The sequence below is a fragment of the Gorilla gorilla genome, chromosome 7, assembly GCF_029281585.2.
Source record: "Gorilla gorilla gorilla isolate KB3781 chromosome 7, NHGRI_mGorGor1-v2.1_pri, whole genome shotgun sequence".
Classification (NCBI taxonomy): domain Eukaryota; kingdom Metazoa; phylum Chordata; class Mammalia; order Primates; family Hominidae; genus Gorilla; species Gorilla gorilla.
Genome location: NC_073231.2, coordinates 59,618,166 through 59,639,854, shown reverse-complemented (window position 1 = coordinate 59,639,854; position 21,689 = coordinate 59,618,166). Strand labels below are relative to the sequence as shown.

General features: G+C 41.0%; 1 protein-coding gene across 4 annotated transcripts in view; it reads left to right on the top strand.

Annotated features, from left to right (window-relative positions):
- The window catches only part of CHD7 (chromodomain helicase DNA binding protein 7), a 188,858-nt gene that overhangs the window by 80,954 nt on the left and 86,215 nt on the right, over positions 1-21,689 (top strand). The window lies entirely within an intron of this gene.

Sequence of the window (21,689 nt, the reverse complement as noted above, 5' to 3'; positions counted from 1 at the left end):
TTTGCTCTTGAGCAAACCTATTGTTTCTGATGCTGTTTGCTTCTCTCCCTCTCCGTCTCCCTCTCCCTCTCTCTCTCTCCGCCTCCCTTTCTCCCTCTTCCTCTCTCCCTCTCTCTATCCCTCCCTCTCTCCCTCTCTCTCTCTCCCTCTCCCTCCCTCTCTCCCTCTCTCTCTCAGTCTCTCTCACTCTCACCTTCTGGTGAGAGAGCATTTGTGGTAAACAACTCACTTTAAATTGAGGCCTGGTACTCGGTAATTGAGAGGTATTCCTGTTGCTCTGCAGAGGTAAGCCCCCCGTCAGTCATGCCTAGACTCTGCTGTCCCAGGGAAGTAGAACCCACCATGCAAGCCTCTTCTTACTCATGTCTCTAGTATGGGATTTAAAAATTCTCTTAGTGAAAATCATGTGTTAAATAATGAGTTTAAGCTGGAGTGTGAAAAATAAGGTTGTTGAGAACGGAGGACAGCTATGTAGGTGAGTCTTGGAGGACGGCTGGGTCTTAGTGAGGTCATTCGTTCATTCATTCATCCATCTATTCATCGGATGTTTAGTGACTGCCTAGTATGTGATACATGCTGAGAATATAATGTTAAATGCTATCTTTTTCTTGCTGCCAGGAAGCTCAGCTGTGGCTCCCACTGAGTGGTAAGCATGCATTTGGATTGCTGTGTAGTAATGTTGGTGAGAATGAGCACAAGTTTAGTTCAGGGCAGAGGTAGACTGTTCAGTTTGGGGTTAGACAAGGCTTCACAGAGGTTTTCAGCTTTGGAAATCTGAAATATACATATACTCAGAGTTGATGAGGCACTTTGGGATTGACTTCATAAGATGGTCCTAGGAGTTGGTATCTGAAGACGGTGGAGGCCAGTTGGTACTTTATAGACCTTAAAAATATTCCCTATTTAATAAATGGTGCTGGGAAAACTGGCTAGCCATATGTAGAAAGCTGAAACTGGATCCCTTCCTTACACCTTATACAAAAATCGATTCAAGATGGATTAAAGACTTAAACGTTAGACCTAAAACCATAAAAACCCTAGAAGAAAACCTAGGCATTACCATTCAGGACATAGGCATGGGCAAGGACTTCATGTCTAAAACACCAAAAGCAATGGCAACAAAAGCCAAAATTGACAAATGGGATCTAATTAAACTAAAGAGCTTCTGCACAGCAAAAGAAACTACCATCAGAGTGAAGAGGCAACCTAAAAAACGGGAGAAAATTTTCACAACCTACTCATCTGACAAAGGGCTAATATCCAGAATCTACAATGAACTCAAACAAATTTACAAGAAAAAAACAAACAACCCCATCAAAAAGTGGGCAAAGGACTTGAACAGACACTTCTCAAAAGAAGACATTTATGCAGCCAAAAAACACATGAAAAAATGCTCACCATCACTGGCCATCAGAGAAATGCAAATCAAAACCACAATGAGATACCATCTCACACCAGTTAGAATGGCGATCATTAAAAAGTCAGGAAACAACAGGTGCTGGAGAGGATGTGGAGAAATAGGAACACTTTTACACTGTTGGTGGGACTGTCAACTAGTTCAACCATTGTGGAAGTCAGAGTGGCGATTCCTCAGGGATCTAGAACTAGAAATACCATTTGACCCAGCCATCCCATTACTGGGTATATACCCAAAGGACTATAAATCATGCTGCTATAAAGACACACGCACAAGTATGTTTATTGTGGCATTATTCACAATAGCAAAGACTTGGAACCAACCCAAATGTCCAACAATGATAGACTGGATTAAGAAAATGTGGCACATATACACCATGGAATACTATGCAGCCATAAAAAATGATGAGTTCATGTCCTTTGTAGGGACATGGACAAAATTGGAAATCATCATTCTCAGTAAACTATCGCAAGAACAAAAAACCAAACACCGCATATTCTCACTCATAGGTGGGAATTGAACAATGAGATCACATGGACACAGGAAGGGGAATATCACACTCTGGGGACTGTGGTGGGGTGGGGGAGGGGGGAGGGATAGCATTGGGAGATATACCTAATGCTAGATGACAAGTTAATCGGTGCAGCTCACCAGCATGGCACATGTATACATATGTAACTAACCTGCACATTGTGCACATGTACCCTAAAACTTAAAGTATAATAATAATTAAAAAAAATATATTCCCAGTTCCACCGTTGCCTTTTTCTGCTCTCAGGGTACATGGGAACTCAAATTCATAATCAGACCATGTTTGGTGCGAATAGAGTGGGAGCAAAGGGGGTTTATGTTTCTGAGGTTTATCTACGGTGTTCATCCAGGCTTCCCTATATCTCTGCCAGACAGCAGAGGTCTTTTTGGTAGAAGGATTTCCATAATCCATGTATTTTCTAGAACTTGTTGGCTAAATGGCTAAGTGAATGTTTTTTGGAGTGCTACCAGACCCTGCCCTTCCTGTTAATAAATAGATTAATTAATTAATCAGAAATTTTCTTAAAATTTAGATGTACATCTAAGTTGGATAAAGTAAGATCTTCAGGAGCCCTTGGCCAGTGTCAGTATAGAACATCTACCTGATAATTTCTTCTGGAGAACTGGGCCCACTTGGGCTTCCCCTTGGTAAGAGATGCTGAGGTTCTGGTTGGGCTGGTCAGGATCTGATATGAGCACTGTTGTATTCTCTTTACTTCCTTTCCAGTTGCCATGAGAGTGGGGGTCTCTGTCCCACATTTTTAATCAGTCCTTCACCAGACTCTTGGGTCTTAGTCTGTGTTATCTCTTCATGGGCCCTTAGCATGTTCTGTCTGTGTAGGTCCTCTCAGTAAAGTCCTTCTTAAAGCACAAATAAACAAAAGCCCCATCTTCCTCTAACTACTGCTCCAGGCACAGTGAACTGATTTTAGTTCTTCACAACCTTTTCACCCCTGAGCTTCTGGCACATAACACTCACCCCTAGTTTAGAAATCCTTATGTCTGCAAAGCCTCTGCTGACACTGCTGAATGTGGGGTCTGGGCTGCTCCTCCACACCAGTCTTGCTGTGTCTGTTATGATTATTGCTCCTCTGCACACTTTGGAAGGCAGCACAGCACAGTGTTGAAGAGCATGGCCCTGGAGTCCCGACTCTGTCACTTAGTGAGCTGTGTGGCCTGGGGTGAATTACATAGCTTCTCTGTGCCTCAGTTTTCTCACCTCTAACATGGGAATCATACTTGGACCTATTTAACCGTGTTATTAGAAAGACTGAGATAATACATGTACTGTGCTTAGAATTGTGCTTGGTACATAGTAAGTTGTCCGTAAATTATTACTGCTATCGATGCCACATTATTACTATTTTTGCTGCTACTAGGACTCTGTTTTTGCTAGTATACTCTGTTGCCCCCACTGTATTCTGAGTTGAGTGAGGTCAGGGTTCCTGTCCCTCATTTTCTCTGTCATAGCTTCAGTGTGTGGGCACATACATTCTATAGGTGCTTGTTGAATGTGTGATATGCTAGGACAGAGGAGTGGGAGCGAAGAGGGATCTTGCAGGGTGGGGAGACAATGGCATTCGGAGGCCTCCTGCTGGAGGACATGTCTTCAGGGCTGAGCTATACCTTATGGCTGGAAGCTAGCCAGGACCAAGGATCACATGACAGTAGCACAGAGGCCCCGAGGGTCGGTGAGGGGGTGGCAGGGGGAGGTGGGAGAAGATGGGACTGCAGAGGTGAGGCCAGCAAAGAAATGGGAGTCATGCTGGGCAGGTCGGTCCAGTGAGGGGAGCAGGGTGTGGCCATATGTGCCGTGTAAAATTATCTAGTCACCATGTTAAAGAGCAAAAAGAAACAAGCAAAATTAACTGTGATATATTTCATTTAATGCAAGATATATCCAAAAGATTGTGTCAACATGTAATATTTAGCCATTTCAACAAATCATATTTAATAGAGAAATACCGATGAGATATTTTTACATTGTTTTTGTACTAAGTCTTTGAGATCTGGTGCTTTTGTACTTGTAGCACATCTCAGTTTGGGTTGGCCACATTCCAGGTACTCAGTAGCCACACATGGCTGGTGGCTGCCACGTCAGACAGCATGGCTTGGTAGAAGATAGTTGAGAGGTAATGGGTTTTGAATTAAGACAGTGTGGGTGGGGAGCGGTCAGGGGAGTAGAACTTTACAGGATGACTGCCATGTCTCTTGCTTACTAGATGAGTGGTGACCTCCCAGTTGATGGAAGAATTTAGGAAAACAACACAAGGTTTATTTCTTTAATATTTTTCAGGAATAAAGGGGCAGGAAGTAAGATGAGTTAAGTTTTAGAGTTTGAGATTTAGTTGAGACATTGGACCTTGTGGATATGGAGCTTAGTAGAGAGTTTATGATCTTGAGGCCTGGGAAGAGGAGCAGAAGCTCTTTAAGCCCAGCATAAGACTCCCTGGCCTGTCCCTTCCCCTCCTGAGCTGAGCCCACCACTCACTTGGACATCCTGTCACTGCTCCCATCCTTTCTCTGGCTTGAGGGCTGTCTTCTTGGGCTTCAGCGGAAGGTAGATAATCACCTCCCACCCCAACCAGTCAGTGGGCTGTGGTCAGAGAGGAAAAGAGGAGCATATATGGGTCTGACTTCACAAACATGCCTTAACCTTCATCTGAAGTGACTGAAATATTTCTTTCTTTCGTTCTTTCTTTTTTTTTGAGACAGAGTCTCGTTCTGTCGCCCAGGCTGGAGTGCAGTGGCACAATCTTGGGTCACTGCAAGCTCCGCCTCCCGGGTTCACGCCATTCTCCCGCCTCAGCCTCCTGAGTAGCTGGTACTACAGGTGCCCGCCACCACGCCCGGATAATTTTTTGTTTGTTTTTAGTAGAGACGGGGTTTCACCATGTTAGCCAGGATGGTCTCGATCTCCTGACCTCGTGATCCGCCCGCCTCGGCCTCCCAAAGTGCTGGGATTACAGGTGTGAACCACCGTGCCTGGCCTGACAGAAATATTTCACAGTTCATGAGCCATTCAGATTTTAAAGTTTATTTAAAAATTACGTACAATGAAATCACAAGCCATTTTGAATTAAAAAGAAGTAAGATTGAGATAGTTCAACTGCTACTGGAAAATGTACCTTTTTATTTTTGATATCAAATTCTGAGATCTTTTTCTGGGTCTCTTTCTAGCAGTACTTTTGTTTGGCAGTACTGAGATGAGGGATTGCAGTTAGTTCATGACAGAAAGGGAATATTTGTTGCTTGTTGACTCTTATTTAGAATATTCAAAGATGAGGTAAGAAGCTCATCCATCTATTCAGCCATTCATTCATTCATTCATTCACCAGTCAACATTGTTGTGCATTTACAATGTGCTGGATGCTACGTGAGGTCCTGAAGGTATAGACATAAGCTATTCTCCCCTTTAAAAATCCCAGTTACCATGTAGTGATGTAACTGTAACAAAGAGATAAATGCAGACTTGTATGGGAGAAGAAATGCAGGGCCAGGAAGGAAGGTGAAGCTTGAGCAAGGTGAAAGGGGTGATGAAGGAGAAACTTACGCAGACATAGTACAGAACATGTAGCTTTCATAGAACAGCAAATGTTGCAATGTTGCCTTGAAACAGTCTTCAAAATGTGCTTTCATTTATGTGTGCATTTGTTAGTTCTACAAAAGGTTCAAGGCACAGTGTTGAGCGCTCTGGAGGTGCAGCTGCTTTAAGGTGTAAATGCACGAGGCAGCATGAGTGCCCTTTTCAAGAGCAGAGAGCACATGAGCAGCTGCAGTACCCAGACTGAGGAGATGTGACATCCACATTAACATTTGAAGGTGTTGTGGGACTCTGATATTCCACCCGCAGACAATAGGCCTCTGGTATGTGTCAGTCCCTGCATTAGATGTTGGGGATATGCATACACACACACACACCCCCCCCCCACACACACATGCACACGCATGCACGCACACACACGTGTATTTATATATGTGCATACACACACCCCCCACACACATATGCATGCATGCATGCACACGTGTATTTATATACATGCATACACACATACACACGTATGTATATATAAATGACAAGAGTATAACATGCTGCTGTCCTTCAGCCCCTCACAGTCCAGAGGACCTAATAATAGTCAAACAACATGATGTATGTTACTTGGCCTTGTGGGAGCACTTGACTCCACCTGGAGAGATTGGGGAAGGCCTTGGGAAGAGGTTATATTTAAACTGAGTTTTGAAGGTTGAGTAGGAATTAACTTGGAGAAGAGAGTGGGAAAGGACATTCTAGGCAGGAGGAATGATAAATCCACAAGCACTAAATTGGGAAAGAGCAAAGTGCCTTTGTGCGGCTGCTGCTGCTGAGCTTGGTAGGGTGCAGCGTGTGTGGTGGAGAGAAGGACATGGGCCAGGAGGGCTGGGGGCAGCCCCGCACCAGTGGTGCTGAGGGTTTCAACTTTCAGTGTGGTTCACAGGGAATCACCAGTCAGTTGTACAGAAGCATGGGCGCTTTACATTTTAGAATGATCTTGCTAAAATCAGAAGATTTGCTGACGAAGATGAGACTAGCAGGAGGAAGACACACGAAGAAGCCCTTTGGTTCGGGCCTGGACTAGAGAAGCACAGGTGGAGGAAACAGCCACTGGGAAGATTCGCCGCGGGGAGGAAGGTCTTCACTACCAGGTGGACAAGGCCAGTGAGGGTGGGGAAGAAACAAGGTTTTTCTCTGGGTTGGGTGACTGCGTATCACAGTGACATTAACCAAGCTGGGGAAATGGGTGGTTGGCAGAGGAAGGTGATTCTGATTTTTGGCAAGCTGATCTTGAGATGCCAGAAGGAAACATCCAGTCTCAGGTGGAAATAAGCATCTGACTGTGCCATGCAGACATGGAATCCTGATGACCACCCAGACTTAAGGGAGAACATAGAGGAACCAAGTCAGGAAAGGACAGACGAGGGAAGAATGGTCAATGACAAGATATAACAGAGAATAGTGGTGTAGTAGCAAAGGGTTTCCCCAACTTTGGTTTTTGAAAAACTTCTAATCCACAGAAAAGTTAAATGAATAATACAGTGCACACCTGCTTATCATTCACCTAGAACTAACAGTTGCTAACAATTTGTCACTTTTGCTTTCGTCTGTTGCTGTCATTGCCCTCCTGAAGGAAGCAAGGGTGGCCATGGAGATATTTTGGCAAGAACTCTGAGGGCAGAGACAGCCTGTGCAAAGTCCCTGAGGTAGAAGGATGTGTAGCTTGTTGTCTGCTGGTAAGGAATTGATGTGGCTGAAGTGAGAGAAAGGGGGGGAATTATAGAAGTGTTAGGGAGGTGGCAGAGGTCCATATGATTGAGGGCCTTGCAGGCCATGGTGAGGTGAGGACTTTAGATTTTTCTGTGAGGGAGATGGGAAGGTACTGGAGATCTTTAAGAGAAACGTGATGCGATCTGATTTGCATTTTGAAAGAATTGCTCAGACTGTGTAGCAGATTAACCAGGGTAGAGGGTAGGGCTAGCAACAGGAGGTCAGGTAGAGAGATGACTGCTGTAGTCCAGGCAGGGTCTGATGTCACCTGAATAAGGATAGCAGTGGGGACAGGCCACTAGGAGTGCATCCTTTGTCTACGTTGAAGGTGGAGGCAGCGTGATTTACAGAATGGATTAGAGGTGATTCAAATGTAAGACTAAGTGAAGGGTCAAGGGTGACTCAAGTTTTTGGCTTCTGCTACTGGTGCAGTAACAGTTTGTGGAGAAATCAAGAACCTGTTTTGGAATGCCTTAAATTTGAGGTGCCTGCTGGGATATCTGCATGGGTATATGGACTAGACAGCTGGATAGAGAAGTCTAGAGTTGAAGGAAGTGGTGTGGACTGGAGAAAGGACTTTAAGAATCATTGACATATAGGTAGTATTTAAAGCAATAGGTAGATTCTCTCGCTGGGAGAGAAAAAAGCACAGATAGAGTTGAGATCCAAACTCGGAGGCCTGGAGCGCCCCAGAAATTATAGGTCGAGAAGTTGATGAGAACCAGGAAGAGCCTGGAAGACAGGAGGAGAGAGGGCTGTCCTGCATGTCATGCGAAGAAGCGAGGAGTGAGCAGCTGTGACAGGTGCTGCTGATAGGTCAGGTGGGATGAGAAAGGAGAGCCTTGGAGGGCAGCACCTTGGTGAGAGCAACTTTTGTGGAATATTAGTGTGCAGTCAGAGCAAGTTCAAGAATGAATGGGAGGAGAGGAAGTGAGAACAGCAAATATTGTTGCTCTTTCAAGGATTCTGCTCTAAAGGGGAGCAGTGCTGGAGGAAGATGTGTTGAGAGGCTCAGTAGATGCTTGAAGAAGTGAAGAAGGTGAGGTAGAAGGATGTGCAGCAGGAAGGAAGGTCAGGTAGGAGACAAATTCATAAGCAGGTTGGTAGATCACTTTGGAGGAGATAGCTATTTAAATTAGTCCTTGACGCAGACTTGTTTTAAATGACTGTTTGAAAGAATGTTGCTACAAGGGTGTTCTGTGTTAGAGTGACTGAAAGCCAGTGCAGAGGTTGCCTTGGCTGGTGCTCAGTGGCTGCTGAGGCTCATGGCACTCTGGTGGTGGATATCTGTGCTGTTGCAGCCACATGCTTAGCTGTGCTGGGAAGAATTTGGGTCCCCAGAGGCTTCCTGTCCTTAACTCCCTGAAGTCAATGCTGTCTCCCTGCCCAGCAGCTCTGTGCGGGACTCCTCACGGTGCTGGGACTCACTCTGAGTGACTGCTGGTTCTTGTCCTTTCTGCTTTCCCTTTCTTCTCCCCTCTCTCTTCGTGGTTTATTTGCTGTGGATCTAGGACTTCAGAGGTTCACAAACATGAATGAAGTTTTTATACTTAAGCATAATTATTCTGTGCATGGTGAACTGTCTAATAATTATTATTTTATGACATATATTCAGCATAGACTAAAGTTACTGCGAGAAAACCTCACAGATGTTAGTTAGGTATCTGAAATGAGATGGTATATTATAGGTATGTTGTTCTGAAAGTTTTTTTTATGGGAAAAGTAAATTGTATTTGAAGGTTTAGTTTAGATTTGTATTCTAGTATATTTTATTTTATTCTGGCGTTTCATAGTTTTTCAAATCAATTTTATTTTTCTGTGTGTATCTGAGAAACTTCCTTAATACTCCCCTCTGAAATCATTTTTACTTCCCCCACCCCGTCTTACAAATACTTCATTCCTTACTCCATTTTCATTTTCGAAGTGTGGAGATAGTTATTATTGAAGCAGGACCAGAGCAGAGACCCCCAGATGGTCTGAGAGTTAGAAGAGACTTTATAGAGATCAGTTCATCCAATTCCATTCTAGATGAGGAAGTTGAGGCATCTTGAGTTGTTTTCCCATTTGATGATTACGATCAGAAACCAAACCTAATATTAAATCCTTCAGGGTTTACTATCCTTCCTTCTAACAACTTCTCTAAAAGGAGCCACTCACAGGCAGTGACTGGTGTACTTGGATGGGGTGGCTGCAGCCCTGCAATACCATGGGCTGCCCAGTGTTAGGGCCATCTGGGCCAGCACCGCTCGGACCCTGCCCTCCAACTTGTATTAGTTTGGTCCTTCCTCATTGAGATAAATTCGTTCTGCATGTTGTTTCCTGTTTGCCAGCTGTCCCTGGGGATTGTGGGGGTGGTGACAGATTCAAAAACCTGTGAGATTGCTCCTCAAGTAATTGCTATTTACATTTCTGAATTCGCTGTAGTAGAAACTGAAGAGAAAATCTTTAGGCTCTTGGTCAGTACTGGACTAGATGTCAGACGACTATTACATTTTGGTACTACAGAGTTCATTCAAATAATTTTGAATAACGTTAAGCTACCATGAAAAAAAAAACCTGCACTCCTTTGTTTGCAATAATTCATACATAAATACTGCTAAAACACCCCATCTTATGTGACTAAGTACATTCTTATTCGTCACCCCAAATTGTATTTTAAATGAGAATATCAGAACATTAAGTATTTGTATTTTAGGCTGAAATGAAGATATTCTGTCATAAGTCATCTAATATGTTTTCAAAGTAGGGATGAATCTTTGATATAAACAAGTTGAAATAGAAACAAACCTCAAGTATAAATCCTTTTGTAATAGCATCTCTGTAGCATTTTTCAAAGCGTTCAGGTATTTCCAAATAAACTCATGTTTAAGAACTCTAACTAAGGCTGCTGAATAGATGTTGATGCTAAGGCCAGGCTAAATCACACAGCCGTTTAAACTGAAACAGCTCAGTTCAGAGGGTACTGCTGTTTTATAACCATATTTAAAAATGTGTTCCTCTTTTACTCCCTCAAACTGGGTTCAGGGATATAATGGATCCCATTATAGGTAAAAGGTCTGTGACTCAGCCATCGAGCTACTCAAACTCTTGGCTGTTTTAATTGCCACCATTAAAGCTTTAGTACTTTTATCTCATAAAAATAGATATCATTGATGTAAAATGTGTGCCTATTGAAGATACGTGTGTACCTCTGCCCTTATAGTTAGCTAATCAACCATTTGAGTTTAAAGTTAGTTAGGTTTTGTGCAGATGGGAACATGACATAGATCACAGATTTGTTCAGGTTTAGTCATTTAATTAAGAAAAAAATGCCATGTAGTAGTAAGGGCAATATCTAACTAGAATGTCTTCCAAGATGAAACTTATTTTGTTTTGGTTTGCCTTTTAACTACATTTAATTGACGGAACGATGGTGAATTTTTACTAGTCTCTTTCTTGAAAGAGAATAGTGTTTCTGTGATTCTAATACTGTGACTTCAGTGATTCAGGGAAATACTTGAACCACTCTTCTGTCCCTATTTGACACATCTGTTTAAGTGTGGTAATTGGAGATGTTTCTCTGGTTGTATTTTGGTGTATACTTGTAGACAAAAATAAAGCCCTGCAAAGGGGAAAATACCAAAGTGTGAAGGAAACTCCAAGAACACACTGGAAACTAAATGTTAAGATGTGAAAAGCTAGTTCTTTCTGGGCTTTTTCTTCCAGTATTTGAGCATGTCACAGCCATTCATTATTCATATTGTGCTATGCAAACAAGGTGCAGTGACTCTAGAAGAGTTCTAAAATGAGTACATCTCAGGAAAGCTTAACTGCCTAACCACTGCGTACATACACATTGCTTTCTCTGTTGTGAAAATAAATTAGCAAATAATTGGTGGGACAGTTTATTAAGTTATTCTGTTCTGCAGTTGTAATTGAGGGATTGTATTCAGATAAGAGAGAAAATCTGACTGTAAAAGGGACTCAAATCTGAACAGTTCTAAAACTAAAACCTACTCACACAAAACATTTATGAGCTGATATACATAACCAGGCTTCTATTCTTGCCCAGCTGTGTAGATTCAATTATAATAATTTTCTCACTTGCACAACACTGCTGTTTGTTTATTATTGCGTTATTAGTTAGTGAATGAACCTCCCTCTTTTTGACCCCTCGGCAGTGTTTATAAAACACTTAATTGCTTTGGTGTCTTCTGTTTCGTGTGTAGTTCCAGCTGGAAGGAGTCATGGGGACACAGTCCCCCCTAAGTGTTAAACTGACTGTTTGTAATATGCAGCAAACTTTCTTTCCAAGTAAGTATCAGGAACCTTTAATATTGCTTATAACACAGCTGCTTAGATTTTTTTGCTTGAAAATGCAGAGGTTTTTAATTTTTTTTCTTTTTTAATCTCCCTGTGATGATTTACATGGTAGTTAACTATCTAACTTGTTAGACTCTAGCTTTTTAAAATGCTCTTTTGCTTATCATAGGCACTCCCTTTATCTCACCTGGACTCTTCCTGTCTGAACGGGTCCTACCTCTGCCCAGCTGTTACCTTACACCAAGTTCTCTTTGCCATTACATCTTCCACTTCTTTGGAGAAACTTAAGCAGAATTGTCTGAGCAACAACGATTAGGTAGTAGGCATAATGTTTGAGAATGTGGGCTTTGCCAGAGGTTGCCTGGTTTGAATCTTGATTCTTCTTATAACCAGCTTTTTGTGATGTGCAGCAAATTTCTTAACCTCTTTGAATGCCTTCATTTCCCCGTCTGTAAAATGGTGATAACTTCATTGGTTGTCTGGAACAGTGCTGGGCACAGAGGTGCTCAGTGATATCACAGCAGTGGCCTCTTTACAAAGGCTTAATGAAGGAAGTCCTGCTGTGCTGTCTTTATGTGAAAGGATAAATATCTCACTAGGAAAGGGGAATCCTAGGTAGAAAAACAATTTCAGATGAGAGTTGCAGAAGATTTTAAAGTATACATTAGTTATTTATTGTTATGTGACACTTTACAGGTTGACTATCTCTCATTCAAAATGCTTGGATTGAGAAGTGCTTTGGATTTCAGATTTGTTTCAGATTTTGGAATATTTGCATTATGCTTATTTGTTGATCATCCCTAATTTGAATATCTGAAATTGAAAATGCTCCATTGAGCATATCCTTTGAGTGGTATTTCAGTACTCAGAAAGTTTCAGATTTCAGAGCATTTGGGTTTCAGATTTTTAGATTAGGGATACTCACTCTGTACCACAAACTTTATGGCTTAAAACAATATCTATTTCCTCTCTCAGTTTCCGTAGGTCAGAGTTTGGGCATGGTTTAGCTGGGTCCTCTACTCGAGCCTCACAAGGCTGTAGTCAGAAGTCATTAGGACTGTGTTCTCATCTGGAGTCTTGACTGGGGAGGAATCCATGTTCAGATTCATTCAGGTTGTCCACAGAATTCATTTCCTATGCTATATGACTTGGGTGGGGGGCTTCAGTAATTGCTGGCTGTTGCCCGGGGCCACCTTCAGCTCCTGAAGTCTGCCTGAAGTTTTGCACCATGTTGGGTTCCCTGGCAACGTAGAGTTCCCACCCTCAAGAAGGGTCCCCACCCTCTTTAAAAGTGTCCCCCAGTCAGACCTAGCCAGAATAATTGCTCTTTAAGTAACTCCAAACCAATTGATTTGGAAATCTTGATTACACGTGAAATCCTTTTACCTTCGCTGTATTCTGTTGGCTTGAGGGTCGCAGGTCCCTCCATAGTCAGAAGATAGAGATAATGGGGCCATCTTGGAATTCTGCCTCCCCACAAGATGTACGTGAGTTTTTATAGGACAAGAGTAGTCTGTCATTAAGCAATTATTGAAAACTAAATTTGCCAGACTCTCAATCTTTGAATCCTGGAGAACTTGCCTAGAGTGTGTAAATTAACTTTATCACTGTGCTCCTTATAAATTGATTTTTTTTCCCTTCAAAAATTGTTTTGTTCCCAATCCTGCACAAACCCCTGGGATTGTTCAGTGTTGCAGACACACCTTTGACAGTCTTTGAAGTTTGACTTTTAAAATTCTTAGGAACAGCATAGTAAGTTACTTTTAATATTGACCCTTTTAAGGTAGTAGAAACTTAAATGCAAATTTGGTAAAAATTGCTTTTCCAGAACCAAATTCTGCATTTCTTCTTTCCAGTTTAAAGATTAAACATGCAAAGCGTTTTGACCAGCCAGGAAGCACTGCTGTTGTCTTTTGTTTTGCCAAGTTTGATCCTTAGTAAGCTGGGTAGCTTCAGGTGTGGGTGTCCACTGCCAAATTCAAACTTCCAGACACCTCTTTGAGAACACTATGGACCTTAGGGCCAACTTGAAATAAGACAGATGCCTTGAGACTGAAATAGGTTCTATAGATTCTCATTCATGTATAGTTACTAAGGTGAGCCCACTAAGGGAAGGGCAATATGCAAGGTGATGAAGAAAAGAGAGAAGGGAGAGAATGAAATTTACTTTGTTAAGGCCCATGAACATACTGTCTTTGTCATTTTTACTTCTAGAAAATAATGTCCAGTAGAACATTTGCTGATTTACTGCCGTAAGGAGCTCAGGAATTTAGAACAAGAGGGTGAAAGTATGACTTTGTCTCAGATTCCTCTAATGGGCTCATATTTTGGTTTGCTTATGATTAGTCAGAGGCACCATGATGTTCACATTGGAGACCCTGCGTTTTCTTGGGTTATTGCTCTTGTTCTGTCATTTCCATTCCGTCATTTATAAAGCAGCAACAATATCACCCACCTCACCAACCTCATAGGGTTATTATAGGAATCCAAGAGAAGAGGTATGTAAAATGTTCAACAGAGAAAATAGGTGGGCAGGCCTGCTGCCTCAGGGGGGTACCCCTCTGCTTGTGGCCTGGGAGATCTAGGAAGTTACTCACTCTTACTGCAATAAACTTTGTATTGTGTTGCATTTGTGGTGGTTTTTGTTTCTTCCCTGCCCAGAGAAGTGATGGTTTCTGTTGGCCCTCTTTTTTCTCACAAAATTACTTCAGGGATAGGAGATGTAAGATCAGGAACACAGTCTAAATACTGGCATACCCTTTTTAGAAGGCTGGCACATGTAAAAACATCATTCAAGTCTTGTATAAACAAGCTAATTTTTGCAAGCATTTATGAAGCAACAGAGACACATCAAAAGCATGTTCAATTTAGCATTAGCTCAACTCTGTGCCCTAGGGGTGTGTGTGTAGATAAACAGGCTGTTTCAACTATATGGCCCCTAAGTGCAAGCCTGTGACTTCATCTGGTACTTTTCCTAAGAAGTAGCAATGAATCTATGACAAAGATGGAGAAAACTGGCTTAGTTACAGTCTTTGAAATATAGTAGATGGTGATTTGGGGTGGGGAGAGTTTTCAAGGCAGGGCAAGGAGTGGGCTTATTTTTTTGTGGTTCCTGAGGAATTGGTTCAGTCCCTGGGACAAATTAGGCCTCGATATTGATTGCATTGAATTATGCTAGTGGAGTGATTTTTGAGAATCATAGTGGATAATGTTTGTTGGCTGCAAAACACAATAAGAATGCCAGTTCTTACCTACATTTTTATCTTTGGGTAAAAGGTTAGTGATTCTCTACAGCTTTAGTTCGGAACTAAACTAGAGTTCTTCCCTGACCCTTTGAAGGCAAAAATCTCAAATTTGTATTAAATTTTTTCGCCATCTTAACCTGCAGATTAGGGTTAGGATCTTAAATAGAAGTAAGGCCTTTATGGTTTTGGAGAAGGACAGCAGTCTACTCCCTAGGCTTGTGCTGTGGCTACAACTAGGGTTGGAGAACTCCAGAGCCACTCCCTCTGGCTGAGGATACCACTGTTGGGGGTCCTGGTCACATTCCAGACCTTCTCACAAGAGGCTTGGTAAAGTATGTGGATTTTGTAGCAGAGCTCCTATGTTAGGATTCCAGTTTTGCCATTTTCTAGCTGTGTAACTTTGGGTAAATTAATCTTAAGGTTTTGGTTCCATCATTTATGAAGCAGCAATAATATAACTCACCTCACCAGCCTCATAGGGCATTACAGGAACTGAAGACAAAGAGGTATGTAAAATGCTTAGCAGAGCACGTGCCACATGTAACTATACAACAGATGATTAAAGGAAACATTCAGTACAGTGTTGCAGGATGGCTTTAGGACTGGTACTTTGGTGCTGTCTCTCTGCTCAGCACCCTCTTCCCATTGCCCTAGAAGGGCCAGGCTGGGGCAGCTTTGCTGGCCCAGCAGCGTGGCTCTGTGCTTGCAGAGCTGACCCTTGCCCACTGGTACCCCTGGGCCTGCAGGGCAGCACCCAGCCAAGGGTGGACAACTGGTCAGAGTCATGTTGGTGGAAAACAGAGAGACAGGAAAGGGGAGAAGGCTGGAAGGGCAGTGGTGGGTATGGCGGAGGGTGAAGGAGCTGGGAGCAAACACCTTGCTCTCCTCCACTTGCGGGGAGCCTTGTTTCATTTAGAATTTCTCAGACATTTAGAAAAGGGTTTAGCATTGGCAGAGTTTCACTGCTTATGTTATCCCAGTCAATCTGACTATAGAAACACCACAGCATAGTGTTTTACACATTGTGAATGCTGTTGGACAGTTCCTGTGGTATCACTCCACTCCTAAATATGGAGAACATGCTTAGTATTCTGTTTCTGGTGTGAAACTTTTCAACAGTAAATCTAACATGACTGCTTGGTTCATTATTTCCATTGTTTCAGATGCTACTAATTCAGAATGTGTTTATAATTTAGATGCCATAAAGGTGGCTCATGTTAATTTGTAGCCATTTAAGATTTTGTTTGTATGGTGAATCTGTTCTAAGGACAGCTTTAAAACACAAGCAGAAAGGCAAAGGTTCAAAAACGCCTTCAGATAATTTTTCAGCTAGATGTTTCAACAGTAATTTAAACTTTTTATTTTTAAAATTTAATGATTCTGAGGTACATGCTAAGATAAATTATTTCATTATGCTATTTCAAAATTAATTTTATTTTACTTTGTAATTATCTTGACTGTATATGTAACAAAAATTATACAAGTCATTCTTATATGATTATACTGCTTTATTCCTACCAGTAACTTAAATTGAGAATAAAATAAACTCAGCCAATTCAGTGAGCTGTTTCAGTGCATTTTATATAAAGTTATATTTGTGCATAGTGTAATATACTATCTTTTGAAACATTTGATAGTCAATGTTTTGAGAAAGACAGATGGACAGATACACATGCTTACGTACCCCCGTGCTAGAGAAGGTGATGAATTTGCCATGCTATCACTATATCAGTATAATCAAAAGTATATTTTGAAGGACATTTTAATTCAAGATCTTCATGGAAAGAAGGGAAGCCATGGCTAAACACCCTTAGGACACTCTCTGTACTGTCTCCAGTGCCCCCTTTCCTCAGTCTGTTAAGGGCTTGGAAAGTCCTGCAGTGAAGAAAACTGAATTTTGGTTAGCACAGAATTCTTTATTTTTGAAACGGAGTCTTGCTCTATCGCCTAGGCTGGAGTACAGTGGCGTGATCTCAGCTCACCGCAACCTCCAACTCCCGGGTTCAAGCAATTCTCCTGCCTCAGCCTCCCAAGTAGCTGGGATTACAGGTGCATACCACCACGCCTGGCTAATTTTTTGTATTTTTTAGTACAGACGGGATTTCACTATGTTGGCCAGGCTGGTCTCCAACTCCTGACCTCAGGTGATCTGCCTGCCTTGGCCTCCCAAAGTGCTGGGATTACAGGCGTGAGCCACTGCGTTTAGCCTATCACAGAATTCTTTAAACTCATGTTACCTGAGACCTGTTTTTATGTGACACATTTGAATATCCTTAACTTGATCTATACTTTTTGCCTTCTCAATTAATTCATATAGTCATTCAGTGTAAATATGTTTTCCTGGAAATTGTTAAGAATGAGCTGAATAAAACTAACTGGCATATCAAAAGACTTGAACTCAGGGCCCTGAATTCATTAATACTGATTTTAATCAAGCAGAAAATACTTCAGTCCTTGATTCTCTTAAGAATATTTTTGTGCTTTTTATTTTATATCAAATAATTGAAGTTTATTACCCCAGTTGACCATTCAAACTACTATCCGCTCATCTTGATCTCCTCCCTTACAAAGCAGATTTTAAAAGCTTGCTTGTGAAGCATTTGCATGCCTGCAGCCACCCAGTCTCAGGCAGGATTTGTTGTTCAAGCTGGTTCCTCTGCCTCCCCCTCTCTCTCAGCCTGGGACAGTTTTTAGAAAGCCTCCCTGGTCTCAGCCTGGGTTAGGTGCTCTGCACTCTTTCCCAGCAGGTACTGTGGCTGCCTTGTTTACTGTTAGAGCCTCAAATATTTGTTGAATAAATATATGAATTGGGTACTAGATACCAAATGCATCTTCTTTTTTATCAGTGTCATTGTTATAATCTCAATAGGACTTGCCGAAACGTTGCTAAATGCTCTTTTGAATCATTGCACACTCTTCTGGCTGAAGATCGAGCTTCACTTTTCATACCAGAATTCCTTTTTTGAAGAGTGTAGAGGGGTCAAGAACCTGGGGAATACTGGAAAAAATAAAAGTTAAGAATGTCTGTAATAAAAATGTGTCTCCAAAGCCATTTTTAAGATACCAAATAGTATGTTTCAGTCTTAAATGACTACTTGCTATTTGTATTTTCATGAGCCATTTAAGCAATAGTTTAGTGTTCTAAAAGCTTGTATTTATGTTACTTGGGACTTAATTGGCCTGCCTCTTCTTCACCAGAATCTTATTTTCTCTGAGAGCACAAGTGCCTCCTCCTCATTGCCTCCCTTTAGCTTAATTTGTGGGGAGGCTTTTGTTTTCATAAGTACCATGTTATTCTGGTCCGCTTGGTACTGTCTTTTCTTTTTCTATAAAGCATTGTTTTGATTTTAGACTTGTTTGTATGTAAATAAACATGTAAATAAATACGTTTGTCTGTAAATAAAATGTTTATCCTTGGGTGCCCTGTATGACAAAATGTTGGTTTGCAGAGATCATACATGTGGAAGCATTGCACACACTGTTAACATTGCATCACTTGCTCATGCTATACTCAAAATTGCTAACAGGCTGAGGCTTCAGCAGTGTAATTAAGGCAAAACATGATGAAATTAGATAGCTTTTTAAGCCAGAAAATGCTTGATGAATTGTGGAAGAAAAGCACATTGAGATAAATAAAAAGTTGCTTTTTTACGTATCTTTTCATTTTCTTTGATGATTCTTCTATGCATTTTGGGGTGGATTTGCTTAAAAGAAGCAGAGGGATTGCTCTCACTTCCCCCATCGGGTCTCCTTTGGTTAAATTTGCATCTTGTCCATTCTGCTGTTTTATATACGATAATTTAGTTGTATGTCTTTCTGATTTATATGTTGTGAACAATGGAGTTAAGGAAAAGAACAATTGTCTTTAGCTTATGGTAATGTTTTCAACAAAACACACTCACCTTAGATCGTTTTTATTTATAGTTTAAGTATCAGTTATGCTGTTTAAGTTCCAAAAGTTCATGGCAGTCTTTATATATTCCATAATGTTGCAAATGGGATATGGAATTATAGTAGAATATATGTCAAGCAGAAAGTTTGACAGGATGTTATTTAAAAATACCTTTGGTATCTAACATTCTCCATGTTTGCTCTAATAAATGAGAGGTTTTAGGAATGCCCTACATGGTAATATCAGATGTTAATGGCATTGATTACCTGTCAGGCAGTGGGAATTGATGGGAAAATGTCTGCTGTAAAATTAAATAGTATTAGAGAAGACTGTACCATGCATCTGGTGGGGTGGGGGGTGGAGGGGGGGACATGGCTGGGCCTGGGAGACTTTGTCAGGGTATTACTGGGAGCTCCACGTTTTTTTCCCCACATGATTAAGGCAGGCCATCTGTTCTTTGTTAAATGTTTACAAAAACAGCTTTTCTCTAAAAGATTTAAGGAGATGTGGGTCTGGTAAACACTGTAATATTTCTGAGCACCTTTTTCACCCTATTTCAGATAGTACCAAAACATAATTCTGCTGCATATCAAACAGAATTAATACTTTTTTGTATTTGATCTTCACTTTTTTCCTCCTTATGCAATATTAAATTTTTTACTGAGTTACTAATTTATTGCTTCATTTATTACTAAAAGGAGCATCTAACATGATTTGTATGCTAAAGTGTGTAAACTTTAAATCTTTTTGTGTTATATGTTTTATGCTTTTTCTAATTCATTACTGTGTGCTGGGGAATCTCTCATTAGAAGCTGGTGTTCTGTTACTGGAGCAAATGCCATGCAGATTAAAGAAAGGTAAACATACCTGGTATTAATTCTCCATTCTAAGTTTTAATCATTGTTTAGACTTTCCTCTTTTCCTCTCTTTCCAGAAACAGCTTTTTCTTTCATTTCCTGAAAAATAGCTTGTCCCAAATAAGTTTGATCTCTGTGTCCTGTACAAAAAAGATAGGGCTTTTTCCTTTTTAATTACATTAAGGAATAATATGTACAAACTAACTCAACTTATGCAAACTAAATATAAAACAGTTAAATCAGGTCCATTGATACTTAGGTAGTGATCATTTGGACAGTGCCTCTGTTGATGTGTAAGAGTGTTTGTGAGGAAAGGATAGAGGGGCAGAGGGTAACTTTGGCAGTGTTTAGTTAGTTGTGTTATCCCTGCATGGAAATCTGCTCATGTAGATCTACATCTGTGTATTCTTCTTCAAACTTTGACCTTGCCTCTGTGTTTCCTATATATCGTTACTCTTTTTTCAGCCTCATTCTCCCTTAGCTATGACCAGCAAAGGGCAATAAGTATTTTAAGATTTTTTAATGCCACAGGATTTTGGAAGAACTTTGGAAATCACCTATCAATCACCTAACCCAAAACCTTCATTTTGCAGAAAAAGAAACTAACCCCAGATGGGTGAAGTGATTTTTTCCCAGATGATATAGCTGATGGTAGGGCCTGGACTTGAATTTTAATCTCTTAACTCAGAGCTCTGGGCTCTTTCTCTTACACCAGTGCAATTGAGTGAAACCTGTGAGCCTTTCCCAGAAAGATGCTGTGTAGAAGATGTTAGGAAGAGGTGGACAGAATCAGAAAGTACTAGAGTTAGGAAACTAGATTCAAATCTTAGCTCCGTCACTAACTGTGTGACCTGGGGTGGCCACATCACCTTCTTGGACTTTTCCTTTCTGAAAGTTGGGGGTAAATTATCACTTTTTTGTTGTGAGATTCAGGGGAATTAACACATCTAGCAAACATAACCTAGCTTGGTGCATGGCATCAAATAGCCGCTCAGTCAATATTAGGTGTATTGGAATCGAATTTACAGTACCTGTATTTTAATGTTTGATTCTAACCTTCCTCCTTTTCTCGTAGTAAGCCTTGGCGTGTACAGTAGTCACGAGGCTCTGGAGATGTGGGCCTGGGCTCGTCTGCCTGCTCCTCTTCTGTAGGTCATGTGCTGAGGAGTGAGGACTCTGGAGCTGTTGGCTCTGATGGCAGTCTCAGTTCTGTCACTTAACATCTGTACCTCCTCGGACAAGTTACTTCATCTTAGAGTGGCGGTTGTCTTCAACTATAAAATTTGAAGAATCACCTAACGCTTAGGGCTGGTGTGAGGATTGAATGGTACCACGGTGTAAAGCATATATGCCTGGCACATAGTAGATCGTTTACATTACAGTTAGTGTTACATGCCAGAAGAAGCATATGAGAAAGGCAGGAAATGAGAGACATATTTAGATTTAATATTTTCAAGTATTTTGTTGAAATATAAATGTTCGTTAGATGTCATAATTTATGGTATAGATGATAATCCAGGCAGCCCTGCTCTGGTTTGGATGGTGAGCTATGAGGGAGGCTGTTGTATGCAGGAGTCACTTCCTCTGATCTTGGCTGACCACTCAGAATCCCATTCTAAATGTGGTTATTTTTCTACTCTATTTAAGATAGTCTCTGGGTGTATCCCTAGTGAAAGTCAAGAACCTCCCAAAGGCATGTCACATTAATTTATTTGGGTTATCTCTCCCTTGGTGAAATTTTGAAATATAAAGCCTTAAAGAGGTTAAGAAAAACATGTTCCACCTTTCATGTCAATGCAAGAAATTTCACCAATCCAAAATCATCAAGTTTGGGTATGTGCTTTTAATTTGATATTTTAATGTTGTTTAAACCAGAAATGACTTGTATTGTATTAGATTTATGTTATGTTTACACTTTTATTTCAGACTTTCACAGTACTAGAGTCTTGCAATGTTCCGTATACTTGCTCATTTTAAAAATGGCTAAATTATATACATTTTATTTGAGCTCCCATTCCCACATGGGGCTAGAACTCAACTTAGATGTATTCTTTGTGGCTTAGTCTTGGTGCTGTTTTGCCATTCACCATTTTCGTGTAGGCTGTTTAAAAAACGGACAGTGTCTTCAGTTGAGTGAGTTTTT